Below are 14442 nucleotides of genomic sequence, written 5' to 3'. Positions count from 1 at the left end.
ACGATAGCTTCGCACTCGATAAGGACTCAGGGGCAAGCAATCTTCTGCTTGTTTGTATTCCGTTCAGTGCCGAATCTAAGGCGGAGGGCCAAGGCTAGTGAACCCCCATCTAAAACCAGTTTTGAGAATCTTTTACAATAATACCAGAAGTACAGTTCCGTTTCCAAATTTATCATTTTGTTGTGGAAAATCTGTTGAATCAGCTGACACGCTTAATATCTGTTGCCAAGTGTGCATATACATACATACGTACATATGTATCACTATTTATATTCCTGGTCTGAGATATGTACGTTTTCCATATAAAAACTCATGCAAATTAACTGAAGGAAACACGCGCTTTCTGAAAATTCTTCGTATTTTCTTTTCGCAGTAAAAATAAAAGAAGACCACTATCGCCACAACGAAGCATAAAATAACCTAGAAAAATTCCATCCTTTCTTTCAAATGCTCTAAGTGCTTTCCCTGTTGAGGAGTACGTACTCTGTAAGGGGAATCGAAGGCAAAAATAAACCGCGAGATAGAGAGATGGAGGGAAGCGGTCAACCGACCTCGAACATCTGTGGCGTCATGCGGATAGCATTGAATGATATGTTGGCTGTCTGTATGTCTGTGACGTCACGAATGGGGCAGCCCTGAACGCGTGTAAACTTATCGTTTTGACGGTGGACTGGGTCTGGGTGGGGGCGAGGTTCGGTGACTTGCCATGGACTTTGCACTGTGTAACGTATCATGTCTACAATGTGTAGACATGGTTTTTATACCCGATACTCAAAATGAGTATTGGGGTATATTAGATTTGTGGTAAAAGTGGATGTGTGTAACGTCCAGAAGGAATCGTTTCCTAAACCCTAAAGTATATATATTCTTGATCAGCATCAATAGCCGAGTCGATTGAGCCATGTCTGTCTGTCCGTCTGTCCGTCTTTCCGTCTATCCGTCCGTCCGTCTGTCCGTCTGCCCGTCCCCTTCAGCGCCTAGTGCTCAAAGACTATAAGAGCTAGAGCAACGATGTTTTGGATCCAGACTTCTGTGATATGTCACTGCTACAAGAATATTTCAAAACTTTGCCCCGCCCACTTCCGCCCCCACAAAGGGCGAAAATCTGTGGCATCCACAATTTCGACGATACGAGAAAGCGCAGAATCGTAGATAACGACCATATCTATCCGGTTGCTGAATCTGGATCAGATCAGATAATTTTTATAGCCAAAAGGGACAAATCAATTTTCACTGGCTACGCAGCGCCCGACGTCACGCTCAGACTGATTTTCTGTCTCTCTCGTACGCACTCTTTGTCGTGTCGTTTAATATTAGCGGCGTCTGCCGGAGGAGATCCATACTGACTTAGTATCGGGCATAACTGTAGAGTTGCGGTGTAGAATCGCAGAAGATGACTATATCTTCTAGAGTGCAAAATCTCAACCAGATCGTATAATTATTATAGCCAGAATCAAGAAAACAATTTCATTCTTTCTCTGTCTCTCTCTAACACACAGGTTTCATGGTCGGTTTTGCCAATTGCAAAATATGAGTTCAAGGATCTCAGAAACCATAAGAGCTAGAGCAACCAAATTTGGTGTCCACACTCCTATGATATCGGACCTTGACGGTTTCGTGTCAAAATTTCGCCAAACCCCCTTTCGGCCGCGCAAAGGACGAAAATCTGGGGCATCCACAAATCTCAGAGACTATTAACGCTAGAGTAACCAAATTTAGCATCCGCTTTCCTGTTAGATCTCACTACAAAACGTATATCTCGAAATTTCGCCCCAACCCCCGGCACCACAAAGGACGAAAATCTGTTGCATCCACAATATTGCAGATTCGAGAAAACTAAAAACGCAGAATCATAGATAATGACCATATCTATCAGATTGCTGAATCTGGATCAGATCAGATTATTTTTATAGCCAAAAGGAACAAATCAATTTGCACTGGCTACGCAGCGCCCGACGTCACGCTCAGACTGATTTTCTGTCTCTCTCGCACGCACTCTTTGTCGTGTCGTTTAATATTAGCGGCGTCTGCCGCAGGAGAGCCATACTGACTTAGTATCGGGTATAACTGTAGAGTTGCGGTGTCCGCTGCAACTCACAACGTTCCCCCTCGTTTTTTGTTTGCTTTCAGTTTTCTGTTTATACCCGATACTCAAAATGAGTATTGGGGTATATTAGATCTGTGGTAAAAGTGAATGTGTGTAACGTCCAGATGGAATCGTTTCCGACCCCATAAAGTATATATATTCTTGATCAGCATCAATAGCCGAGTCGATTGAGCCATGTCTGTCTGTCCGTCCGTTCGTCTGTCCGTCCCCTTCAGCATCTAGTGCTCACAGACTATAAGAGCTAGAGCAACGATGTTTTGGATCCAGACTTCTGAGATATGTCAAGAATATTTCAAAACTTTGCCCCGCCCACTTCCGACCCACAAAGGGCGAAAATCTGTGGCATCCACAATTTCGACGATACGAGAAAACTAAAAACGCAGAATCGTAGAATATGACTATATCTTCCAGAGTGCTGAACCAGATCGTATAATTATTATAGCCAGAATCAAGAAAACAATTTCATTCTTTCTCGCTCTGTCTCTCTCTAACACACAGGTTTCATGGTCGGTTTTGCCAATTGCAAAATATGAGTTCAAGGATCTCAGAACCTATAAGAGCCAGAGCAACCAAATTTGGTATCCACACTCCTGTGATATCGGACCTTGACCATTTTGTGCTCGGCTCTTGTAGTGCGCTATCGCGACGATCCGCAGCACAGCTGTCGGAAAGGCTGTTGTAGGTGAAGGTCTTGGCACATTAGGTAGGCCCGGCACGAAGATAACCCAACCTCTTTTTACATTCTACCTGTCGAATGAAGATATTACCTAACTCTGATATTAGCTAACACCTTCCCTCGCCATCTGTTCTTTACCGCAGCCTCGTTGGCCCACCGAAGAGCTACAACTTTCGACTGGTCTGCCGCTCCCTGTCCGTGCAGTATGATCCCCATACCAATATGACAAGGTCCTCACTCCCGCCGTCAAGCAGTACGTGGAGAAGTGCGTCGATCTGTGCTAGCCGGAGCGGGTGCACATCTGCGACGGAAGTGCGGGGGAGAGCAAGTTGCTCCAGGGCCTCATGCTGAAGCAGGGAACTATTCTGCCGCTGCCCAAGTACGAGAACTGCTGGCTGGCCAGGACCAATCCGGCGGATGTGGCGCGTGTGGAGTCCAAGACGTTCATCTGCACCGAGCGCAGGGAGCAGACGGTGCCGGTGACTCCGAGGGCGACGCCCGGAACTCTTGGGAACTGGATCTCGGAGGCGGACTTGCAGGCGGCCATCGGAGAACTCTTCCCTGGCTGCATGAAGGGACGCACCATGTACGTGATCCCCTTCAGCATGGGACCCGTGGGATCGCCGCTCTCAAAGATCGGCATTGAGATCACAGACTCGCCCTACGTCGTGGAGTCCATGAAGATCATGACGCGGGCCGGCAACCCAGTTCTGGACGTGCTCCGCGAGGGTGATGGCCAGTTCGTCAAGTGTCTGCACTCGGTGGGCACACCCAAGAGCGGTGTGCAGGTCCAGTCCTCCTGGCCCTGCGATCCCGAGCGGACGATCATTCTGCACAAGCCCGCCGATAATGAGATAGTCTCCTACGGCTCAGGATACGGCGGTAACTCGCTGTTGGGCAAGAAGTGCTTCGCCCTGAGAATCGGTAGCCCCATTGCCAAGCGTGAGGGCTGGCTGGCCGAACACATGCTCATCCTGGGCATCACCAATCCCGAAGGAAAGAAGATCTACGTGGCAGCCGCCTTCCCGTCCGCCTGTGGAAAGACCAATTTGGCTATGATGACGCCTAGCCTGCCCGGCTACAAGGTTGAGTGCGTGGGCGATGACATAGCCTGGATGAAGTTCGACGCGAAGGGCGTTCTGAGGGCCACCAATCCGGAGAACGGATTCTTTGGAGTGGCGCCTGGCACGTCGCGGGCCACAAATACCATTGCCATGGACACGATCTTCCGCAATACGGTCTTCACCAATGTGGCCTCCACCTCCGACGGAGGCGTCTACTGGGAGGGCATGGAGTCCGCTCAGCTGAAGGACCTGACAGTCACCGACTGGCTGGGCAAGCTATGGTCGAAGGAGTCGGGCAAGCCGGCCGCCCATCCCAATTCCAGATTCTGCACTCCCGCCACGCAGTGTCCAATAATTGACCCCGCCTGGGAGGACAGTGCCGGCGTGCCGATTTCCGTAATTCTCTTCGGGGGCCGTCGACCCGCAGGAGTTCCCCTCGTGTACGAGGCCCGCGACTGGACCCACGGCGTCTTCATCGGCGCTGCCATGAGGAGCGAGTAGACTGCCGCGGCCGAGCACAAGGGCAAGACCATCATGCACGATCTCTTCGCCATGCGCCCCTTCTTTGGGTACAACTTTGGGGACTATCTGAGCCACTGGCTGAGCATGGAGAAGAGGGGCACGGTGTGTGTCCACGTAAACTGGTTCCGCAAGAGCAGCGAGGGCAAGTTCCTGTGGGATTCCGGGATTCGGGGACAACTCGCGCGTCCTGAACTGGATCTTCCGGCGGGTGCAGGGCGAGAAGTGCTTCGAGGACTCGCCTATTGGTCGACTGCCTAGCAAGGGTGCCCTGAACGTGTCAGGGATCGAGGGCAACATTGATCTCTCCCAGCTCTTCGATCTTCCAAGGCCTTCTGGCAGCAGGAGGCCCTCGAGATTGAGCGATACTTCGAGGAGCAGGTGGGCGGCCATCTGCCACGCCCCGTGGCCGAGCAGCTGACGGAGCTGAAGGCGCGTGTGGCCAACATGTGATGTGTGTGTTCCATAGGTTACTCTTTCTAATCTAAGACCTAATTGCATAAAATAAAACGAAACGATTTTTATACACCAACAAATTCGGCATCGAAGACATTTATTTCGGGATGGGATCGGTATTGGGGCGTGGCCCAATGGCTTATCAGTGTCCGCCGCGACGTATAAATCCAAAATGCCTTTTAACCCGAGTTATCAGAAGATCGCAGCGATGGAAAACAAGCAAATAAAATGCCAAAAGAATCCAAAAAGTCCCAAGAAATCCAAAGAAAGAACTGTCGAAGGCTGCATGGGGACGGGTACGGGGACCCACACCGGGTTTCCAGGGCCTGATTATCGACGGAACGAGTGTGGTGTGATGTTCCAACGCCACGCCTCGGTTCGATAACGGTCGCTGGCATGGGCCTTCTTCTGTCGTTGGCAAGAAGAAGAAGAGATCCGGGCTGTGCTCTGGCCGAAGGGGGGCTTGTATAACTGAACCCCTAGGAAAATTTCCTGGGTGCCAATCAAGATCCGGGTTACAGACGGTGCCAGCTCTATATTTAGACGCCCCTAGAGGCTCGTCAGCTGATAACCCTCCGCCTGGCTGTCCCACATTCAGATCACTTGGGTACATCCATGTACATGTGTATTTATTACGTACCCTGTCTTCCAGCACTGGAGCTGGGGCTGGGGAATGTCTATTGACGTAAATGCAATATAAGATCGACTCGGCAGAAACGCGCTTGCTGTGTGGGTGAGGAGAGGACCAGGTGGAGGAGATAGTAGAACAGGAGCGGAGACAACAGTGCCAGAGTCCGGCAATTGACGCCGATGATGAAGATTATCAGACATCAGGCACAACTAGAAAAACAAGTCCATAGTTTATAAATAAACCGCCAAAAAAATGGCACGAAGCGTGTGTGTGAAACTGGAAATGGACCAGTCCTACTAGGTGGAGCGGAGAGGCAGAGGGAGTGGGCTGGGCTTGGGTTCCCCAAGGCCTGCTCGATACAGTCCCTTCTGTGTCTGGATCTAGGGTAAGTGAACGGCGGAACCGGATTTGCAACGGTTTCCCGAAAGGGACTGAGGCAGCATGGAGCGGGGCAAAGTCGTCCGAACGGCACCTTCATTTATCCTTCCACGCGGAGAAAGAGCGAGAGAGCGCGAGAAAACACATGACAACCATTCGCGGCTATTCTTGGGCCCCGGCAAGAGTCACATGAATGCGTTGGCCTCCAATCCGGCCACGGTCAACGGTGGAGAGGGGGACCAGCAGAAATCATCACACAAATTTTCCGTCACCAGTTTCGCAAATAAAAATAAAAACCGAGAATATTTTTGATTTGGCACGGGTCCAAGGAGAGAGAAAAAAATTGAATCGAATCCGAGTGCGCCTCGTGATGTTTTGGAGGCGTAGGAGGGCGCGTGTAGAGGTCTCCATCCACTTATTGCACCGCAGATTGGACCAGAATATACCCACGGCCGTGGACACAGCTGTTTCGGTTAGAGCCGCACCCGCTCACACCCTGTTGCCGTATACTGGGATCTATTTTTGCCAGGCCCCGCGTCCAATAAAAGCATAAACAACCAAAAACAAAGTAATTAAATTAACAACGGGAAAATGGCAAAACATCAAAATAACAACAAATGCCGCGGCTCAGTGAGGCTCTTATCAATACCCGATTGGCGCGAAGTCAGCGGCAAACACACTAGAAAATGCTCTCTGGTACTTGAGCTGTTTCCAGGTGGGGGCACTCCACCGCCTCCACCGCCTCGCCCGATCTCGCCCTGCTACACCGGTTCTGCCTCTGTGAAAAACCAAAACAATCGGCGAGCCTCCCAACGGTGACCAATCGGCGCTCTCGCTCGCAAGCGCACCGATCGGACACGATCGCGGAGCCGAACGCCGAGGCACCCGCCGGCAGCGTATAAAAGGCCGCGCGGCCTGGCATCTGGCATCAGTTACTCGTGTCCGGAGTAAATGGAAAGATCAAGTGAAAAGTCTACTTTCAGTGGTCTGAGCATCAAGCTGATATTTGACAAAAAGCTGTGGAAGAACATATGAAAGCGAGAGTCGCACTAAGACACTAAAACAATAATGGTGATAATTGAAAATTGTGATAGCAGATTCGCCTATTTTGCCGAAAAAATCAAACCAAGTGCCAAACATTTATCCACGACTCTACAAGTCACAGCCGTAAAACGCAAATCAAGAAATCTGTGCAGCTTATTCCAAAATCTATAAAATACAACACCAGCAACATGCCTGAATTCATCGAACAAAGCAAAGTTATGTAAGTATCTGCCCCGGGAAAAGAGGCCACGCAACGCAACGTAACGCCACGCACAGAAAACCAAACAAACCCCACCCCAACCCACCACACACTCTCCTCTTGACTGTAGCGGATATTATTTTTAAAATAATAATTTAAATAGCGTATAAATTGCGGTAATTGCTTTTCATGCGAGCCATAATTGCATAAATGAAAACCGCATGATTAATGCGACACCGGCACCCCGTCCCAGTCGCAGTCGCAGTCCTCGTCCTCGTTCTCGGACACTCCATTGAAAATGTGAAAAGCACTTGATTAATTTCCTGTTTCCCCCGCTCTTCTCTCTCCTCCTGTCCAGCTCTGCCAACGGTTGCGGTCTGCCCCAGCTGCACAAGCTGCGACAGGAGAACTGCGGTCTGTACAGCCACATCCGCGGCATTCCCATCTCGTATGGCGATGTCAACTCCCTCACAGCGGGCGTCCGTAGCTTCGTGGAGGAAGGGATCGCCCTGTGTCAGCCCGACCAGGTGCACATCTGGAGAACAAGATGCTCATCAAGAGCCTGCTGGAGGCCGGCACCATCGTGGCCCTGCCCAAGTACGACAACTGCTGGCTGGCCAGTACCAATCCGGCCGATGTGGCGCGTGTGGAGTCCAAGACCTTCATCTGCACGGAACAGCGCGAGGAGACGATTCCCACACCCCAGGATGGAGTGAAGGGAACTCTGGGAAACTGGATCTCCCCCAAGGACATGGAGACAGCCATTCAGCAGCGCTTCCCCGGATGCATGAAGGGACGCACGATGTACGTGGTGCCCTTCAGCATGGGCCCCGTGGGCTCACCGCTCTCGAAGATCGGCATTGAGCTTACCGACTCCGCCTACGTAGTGGCGTCTATGCGAATCATGACCCGTATGGGAGCCTCAGTCCTCAGCCATCTGGCCAAAAAAGAGGAGTTTGTCCGCGCCCTGCACTCTGTCGGAGCCCCAGCCAACGGCCAGGTGGAACAGCCCTCCTGGCCTTGCGATCCCGAGCGTACCATCATCCTGCATAAACCCGCCGAGAACCGAATCGTCTCCTACGGCTCGGGCTACGGCGGAAACTCGCTGCTAGGCAAGAAGTGCTTCGCCCTGAGAATCGGCAGCACCATTGCCAAGCGCGAGGGCTGGCTGGCCGAGCACATGCTCATCCTGGGCATCACCAACCCCCAAGGGGAGAAGAAATACATCACTGCCGCCTTCCCATCCGCCTGTGGAAAGACCAACTTGGCCATGCTTAACCCCTCGCTGGCTGACTACAAGGTGGAGTGCGTGGGCGACGATATCGCCTGGATGAAGTTCGACTCGAAGGGCGTTCTGAGGGCCATCAATCCGGAGAACGGCTTCTTCGGTGTTGCGCCAGGCACATCGATGGAGACGAATCCCATTGCCATGAACACCGTCTTCAAAAATACCATGTTCACCAACGTTGCCTCCACCTCCGACGGCGGCGTCTTCTGGGAGGGAATGGAGAGCAGCCTGGCTCCTAATGTGCAGATCACCGACTGGCTGGGCAAGCCCTGGACCAAGGACTCCGGAAAGCCAGCCGCCCACCCTAACTCTCGCTTCTGCACCCCCGCCGCTCAGTGCCCCATCATCGATGGTGCCTGGGAAGATCCGGCTGGCGTGCCCATTTTCGCCATGCTTTTCGGAGGTCGTCGTCCTGCCGGAGTTCCCCTCATCTACGAGGCCCGCGACTGGACCCACGGCGTCTTCATCGGCGCTGCCATGAGGAGCGAGTCGACTGCCGCTGCCGAGTACAAGGGCAAGGTGATCATGCACGATCCCTTCGCCATGCGCCCCTTCTTTGGGTACAACTTCGGTGACTACGTGGCCCACTGGCTGAGCATGGAGAAGAGGGGAAAGGTGCCCAAGATCTTCCATGTGAACTGGTTCCGCAAGAGTGCCGAGGGCAAGTTTATGTGGCCCGGATATGGCGAGAACTCACGTGTGCTCGATTGGGTCCTGCGCCGCATCAACGGAGAGTCCTGCTTCGTGGACTCGGCCATTGGACACATTCCCTCGGAGGGCGCCCTCAACCTGACTGGCATGAAGGAGCAGATCGATGAGAGCGAACTTTTCTCGATGCCCAGGGACTTCTGGTCGCAGGAGGTGCAGGATATCCGCACCTACTTCGAGTCCCAGGTGGGCTCCGATCTGCCAGCCAGCATCTACAACGAGCTGGAGCAGCTTGCCACCCGCGTTGCCGCCCTCTAAGTCAGCTGATGAGGAGAGGGCCCAACCATCATGAGAATTAACCGCATCTTTACCCGCGTTTCACACCTGATCACACATCCTGTCTCATCTCCATATATAGACAGACATATACTGTCCCACACTTCCCCTACCAGTCGTTTCTCTAGAATGTAAGCCGAAGACTTCCAGACTATTTATTTCATAAGCAAGTGCTAAGTTTATACTCTAAGATGATATTTTAAAAGCAAACCAAACAAAAACTACAAAAATAAAACAAAAAGATATATATCCCATTCCAATAAATAATATTTATTGATCTATAAAGAGATTCTATGACTATATCTTCAGAGCAAGACATTATCCTGCCATACGATATCCTGGTATCTCAGGCTAACTCTGAACTCTGTACTTTCCGGTAACGAAGGTAGCCATTAGAACAGTAAATAATCATCTATTAATCTACTATCCTATCAGCCGGCGCCACAAAAACCAACTTAACCACTGGAACATGTAGCGTGCAGGTGTGGGATAGCTGTCGTTTACCCATACTAGTATGAAGAGATTTCGTGTGCACCTCTAGCTATGCTCTGACTAAGCTCGCCGGACATAAAAGCTATAGGTAAGTCTATCCCTTCCTCGTTTAATTGAGCTAGTACGCAGCCCAAACCAAAAGTGGCTGCGTCACATATTAACAAAAAGGGTTTCTTAAAATCGGGGGTGACTAGGCTTGGAGCAGATGTTAAGCAGGATTTGAGTTTATTGAAAGCTTCTTCGGCTGATGCGTTCCACTTAAGTGGTTGATGCTTTTTTTAGTAGTTCCGTTAAGGGGTAGCTGACGGTGGCATAGTTATCGACAAAGCGTCTGTACCATCCAGAAAGTCCTAGAAATCTCCTTATCTGTTTCACGGTTTTTGGGATCGGGAACTCCATTATGGATTTTATTTTCCCCGGATCTGAATTATCCGATTAACTGACCATAACCTATTATGAACCCCAGATATTTAATCTCCCGTATACAAAAGTTTGACTTGGCTATATTAATCGCTACCTCTTGTAACAGCACCAAGTGTGAATCGAAGTCATCTGAGAGCACCAGTAAATCGTCCAAATAGACAAAAACCCGATTCCTGAGGTGTGCAGGTATCACCTGATCCATAAGTCGGCACAACGTCTGAGCGGCATTAGTTAGGCCAAACGGCATTACCTTATACTGGTAAAGCGGCCTATTGGGAATGGTAAAAGCTGTATAGTGCCGAGATTTTTCTTCCAAAGGAATCTGCCAGTATGCGTGTTTCATGTCAAGTCCCGTTATGTATTTGGCTGGTGGTAATCTACTAAGAATGCCATCAATGTGTGGTAAAGGGTAGGCATCTTTGCGAGTGTTCTTATTAATTTCTCGGGAATCTAAATATAATCGGTTTTTCGTACCTTTCTTAACTAAAACGCAATTGCTACTCCAGGAACTATTCGATTCCTCGATCACGTCTAAGGCCAGCATTTTCTCCACTTCGTCAAACATTAACTTTTCCTTCGCGGGTGAAATCGGCCAATGGCGTTGATTAACTGGTCTATCGGGTACCATTTCGATCGTGTGTTGGATAGCTTTCGTACGTCCTAATCCTTCCCTTTCAAACGAAGGAAACGAATGAATCACGGATTCTAGTCTAACCTTTTGGTCTTTGCTTAGATCATGTACTGGCGGTGAAGCCTTTGTTTCATTTCCTACGTCTAATTCTTGTACCACAGATCTATCCGTTAAAAGTCTTGCTACCAGACCGAATTCTGTCCAGAAATCAATTCCTAAATACACATTTTGTTTCAAGGCTGGTATTATAAAGAATTCTATCTCCTTAGTATGATCGCGAAAATGGGAACTGTAATTTTCGCTACGACTTTACAAGATTCATTATTGGCCGTTCGAATATTTCCGGAGCATTTCTTTGCCTTGGCGTGTTGCGCGAACGATTTAGCGGCTTCACTTCCAAGACAGCTTATCGTCTCCCCCGAATCTAGCAAGGCCATGAAGTTTTGTTCTTCTATGCTTAGTTCTATAAATAATCTGTTATCAGAGCTCAAAAGGACCGACGAGACAAGTCTCTTTCGCACCTTCTTTACCTTGGTCCAGAATTGCCTTAATCGTATGGTCGAACGTTTTGGTTGATACTTTAATCCTTGCTTATCTGATTGGGAACTTTCACCATCTATATCTATCCCCTCCGTCTGGGTTTGTGCCTCTACCAGGGACCTATTAGATCGAATTTTTGGACAATCCGGGTTGGAGGTGTTTTCTTGGAAAGTTTGCTCTTTCATTCTGTCATCATTGTCGGATGCGCCAGAATGGTGTTGGCTTGCGCATCCCGCTTTCGGTTTTCCGATGGGTTACATTTTTCGCACTTTGGCTTAAAAGTATTTTTCGCCCCGCAGCCATAACAGAAGACTCGGCGTTCTGCTACGCAATCTTCAAACCGATGGCCTGTTTTGTCGCAATTCCAGCAAACAAACCGCTTGCGGCGTAGTTCGGAGATACTCTCTTCTTCGAGTTCTTCTTCCTCACTCTGAATTTCTGATACGTGGGGTCTAATTACCCGGTTTCTCTGTAGAAAGTTGCCAGCATCTTTACAGAAGTGTTCATGCTTTTTAACTTCCTCCCTCAACTCACTTCTATTCTGTATTTTTATACCCGATACTCAAAATGAGTATTGGGGTATATTAGATTTGTGGTGAAAATGGATGTGTGTAACGTCCAGAAGGAATCGTTTCCGACCCCATAAAGTATATATATTCTTGATCAGCATCAATAGCCGAGTCGATTGAGCCCTTTCTGTCTGTCCGTCTGTCCGTCCGTCCGTCCGTCCGTTCGTCCGTCCGTCCGTCTGTCCGTCTGTCCGTCCCTATTAGCGCCTAGTGCTCAAAGACTATAAGAGCTAGAGCAACGATGTTTTGGATCCAGACTTCTGTGATATGTCACTGCTACAAAAATATTTCAAAACTTCGCCCCGCCCACTTCCGCCCCCACAAAGGACGAAAATCTGTGGCATCCACAATTTTAAAAATATGAGAAAACCAAAAACGCAGAATCGTAGAGAATGACTATATCTTTTAGACTGCAGAATCTGAATTGGATCGTATTATTATTATAGCCAGCATCAAGAAAACAATTTCATTTTTTCTCGCCCTGTCTCTCTCTAACACACACGTAGCATAGGCGGCTTTGCTTGGAGTAAAACATTAGCGCCTAGATCTCAGAGACTATAAAATCTAGAGCAACCAAATTTGGTATCCACACTCCTAAGATATCGGACCGAGACGAGTTTGTTTCAAAATTTCGCCACACCCCCTTCCGCCCCCGCAAAGGACGAAAATCTGGGGATATTCACAAATCTCAGAGACTATTAAGGCTAGAGTAACCAAATTTGGTATCCGCACTCCTGTTAGATTTCACTATAAAACGTATATCTCTTAATTTCGCCCCACCCCCTTCCGCCACCCAAAAAACGAAAATCTGTGGCATCCACAATTTTGGAGATACGAGAAAATTAAAAACGCAGAATCATAGATAATGACCATATCTATCAGGTTGCTGAATCTGGATCAGATCAGATAATTTTTATAGCCAAAAGGAACAAATCAATTTGCACTGGCTACGCAGCGCCCGACGTCACGCTCAGACTGATTTTCTGTCTCTCTCACACGCACTCTTTGTCGTGTCGTTCAATATTAGCGGCGTCTGCCGGAGGAGAGCCTTACTGACTAAGTCTCGGGTATAAATGTAGAGTTGCGGTCTCCGCAGCAACTCACAACGTTCCCCCTCGTTTTAAATGCAACAGCTCATATCGCAGAGCACTTTTCGCATTCCGCTTAAGAATATCGATCAGCTTGAGTTCGCTTATCTCATGTGAAAGTCGTGCCACTAACTTTTCAATGGCTGACTGAAAATCTTCGACGGATTCGTTGTCCTTCTGTTGACGTTTCCGTATCATTTCCCAAATCATCTTTCTGATCGTCGAATCTTTGTCTAAACGCTGTACAGAACGACGGCCAGGAGTATTGGTGGTTTCTTCGATGAAAATCCCAGAACCAATCGCTGGCCTTGCCTGTGAAAAGCAGATGCAGATTGTCGCAAAGTAACTGATCATCATTCCCCAGAGTCTGTCCCGTAAGGGCACGAACGCGATATAGAAATTCTTCTACGTGCATTGCGTCTCGAGAACCATCAAATTTAAGACGCCAGCTTAGTAGGATATTTGCCGCCTTTGCCGGTGCTACATTTCCGGCTGTTTGACCACTCCTAGGAGTTCTTCCTTGGGAATCGCCTCTAACCTTGTAACTATCATTGTCTACCTCTGGTCTAACATTACTGTGTGACTCTGAGGGACCTCCGTTACCCGTAGTAGCGGCTGTGGCTAAATTCATATTGGAAAACTGGGCCTGTATAGCTTGTTCGATGGAAGCTTTTATGAACGAACTAAGGTTTTCCATCATAGATTTCTCCTGGTTTTGCATGACCGAATGGATGTAATTCGTAAGGTTTTCAGGTTGAGCGTTACAAGGTGACCTATTTCCGTTGCTACTAACCGACTGTCGACTCTCGGATAAATATTGATCTAAACTAGCTTGATACCTTGTTTGCATTCCTCTTTTAGGGGTTGCTCCTCGGCCTCGACCTCTGCTGTTTGTTCTCCCTTTTTTACGTAATAAGGTTGGATCTAGTTGTACCGTCCCATTGGCTTCGTTTCCCTGAACATTAGGTGGTGTGGAGCCTGAACTTAGGTGTAATTCTGCTGCTAGAGTATTATTTTCGTAACGGAGCCTACCAGGTTCGCATTCCGCCTTGCACACTGGACAAGACTTTTCGCTTTTCAAATGTTCGCATACGCACGTATTATGAAATCGGTGGTGACAAGGCGTGGTAGCTATCAGCTGGTCTTGCCGCAAATTTCCCTGGAAAATAATGCAAAACGAGTCTTGGTTGATCAATGCCGAAGCTAAATTTTCATTACTACGGTGGACCGCCATGATTTGTATGAATTTCTTAATAATAATAAATAAAAAAAAATAATAACAATGAAAATAAAATTATGAAACTAATATGCAAATATGAGTTAATGAATATTCAATTTTTCTTATTTCCGTCG

The 14442-nt window shown here is 48.7% G+C and overlaps 2 pseudogenes; both read left to right on the top strand.

Moving 5' to 3' along the window:
- The first annotated feature begins 2918 nt into the window (after positions 1–2918).
- LOC117191283 lies at positions 2919–4902 on the top strand (annotated as a pseudogene).
- A 1853-nt stretch (positions 4903–6755) lies between these two features.
- On the top strand, positions 6756–9591 carry LOC117190786 (annotated as a pseudogene).
- Positions 9592–14442: the final 4851 nt, after the last annotated feature.

Source organism: Drosophila miranda (genome assembly GCF_003369915.1).
Source record: "Drosophila miranda strain MSH22 chromosome Y unlocalized genomic scaffold, D.miranda_PacBio2.1 Contig_Y1_pilon, whole genome shotgun sequence".
Lineage (NCBI taxonomy): Eukaryota > Metazoa > Arthropoda > Insecta > Diptera > Drosophilidae > Drosophila > Drosophila miranda.
The sequence above is the reverse complement of the archived record's forward strand: the minus strand, read 5'-3'. Positions and strand labels throughout refer to the sequence as shown.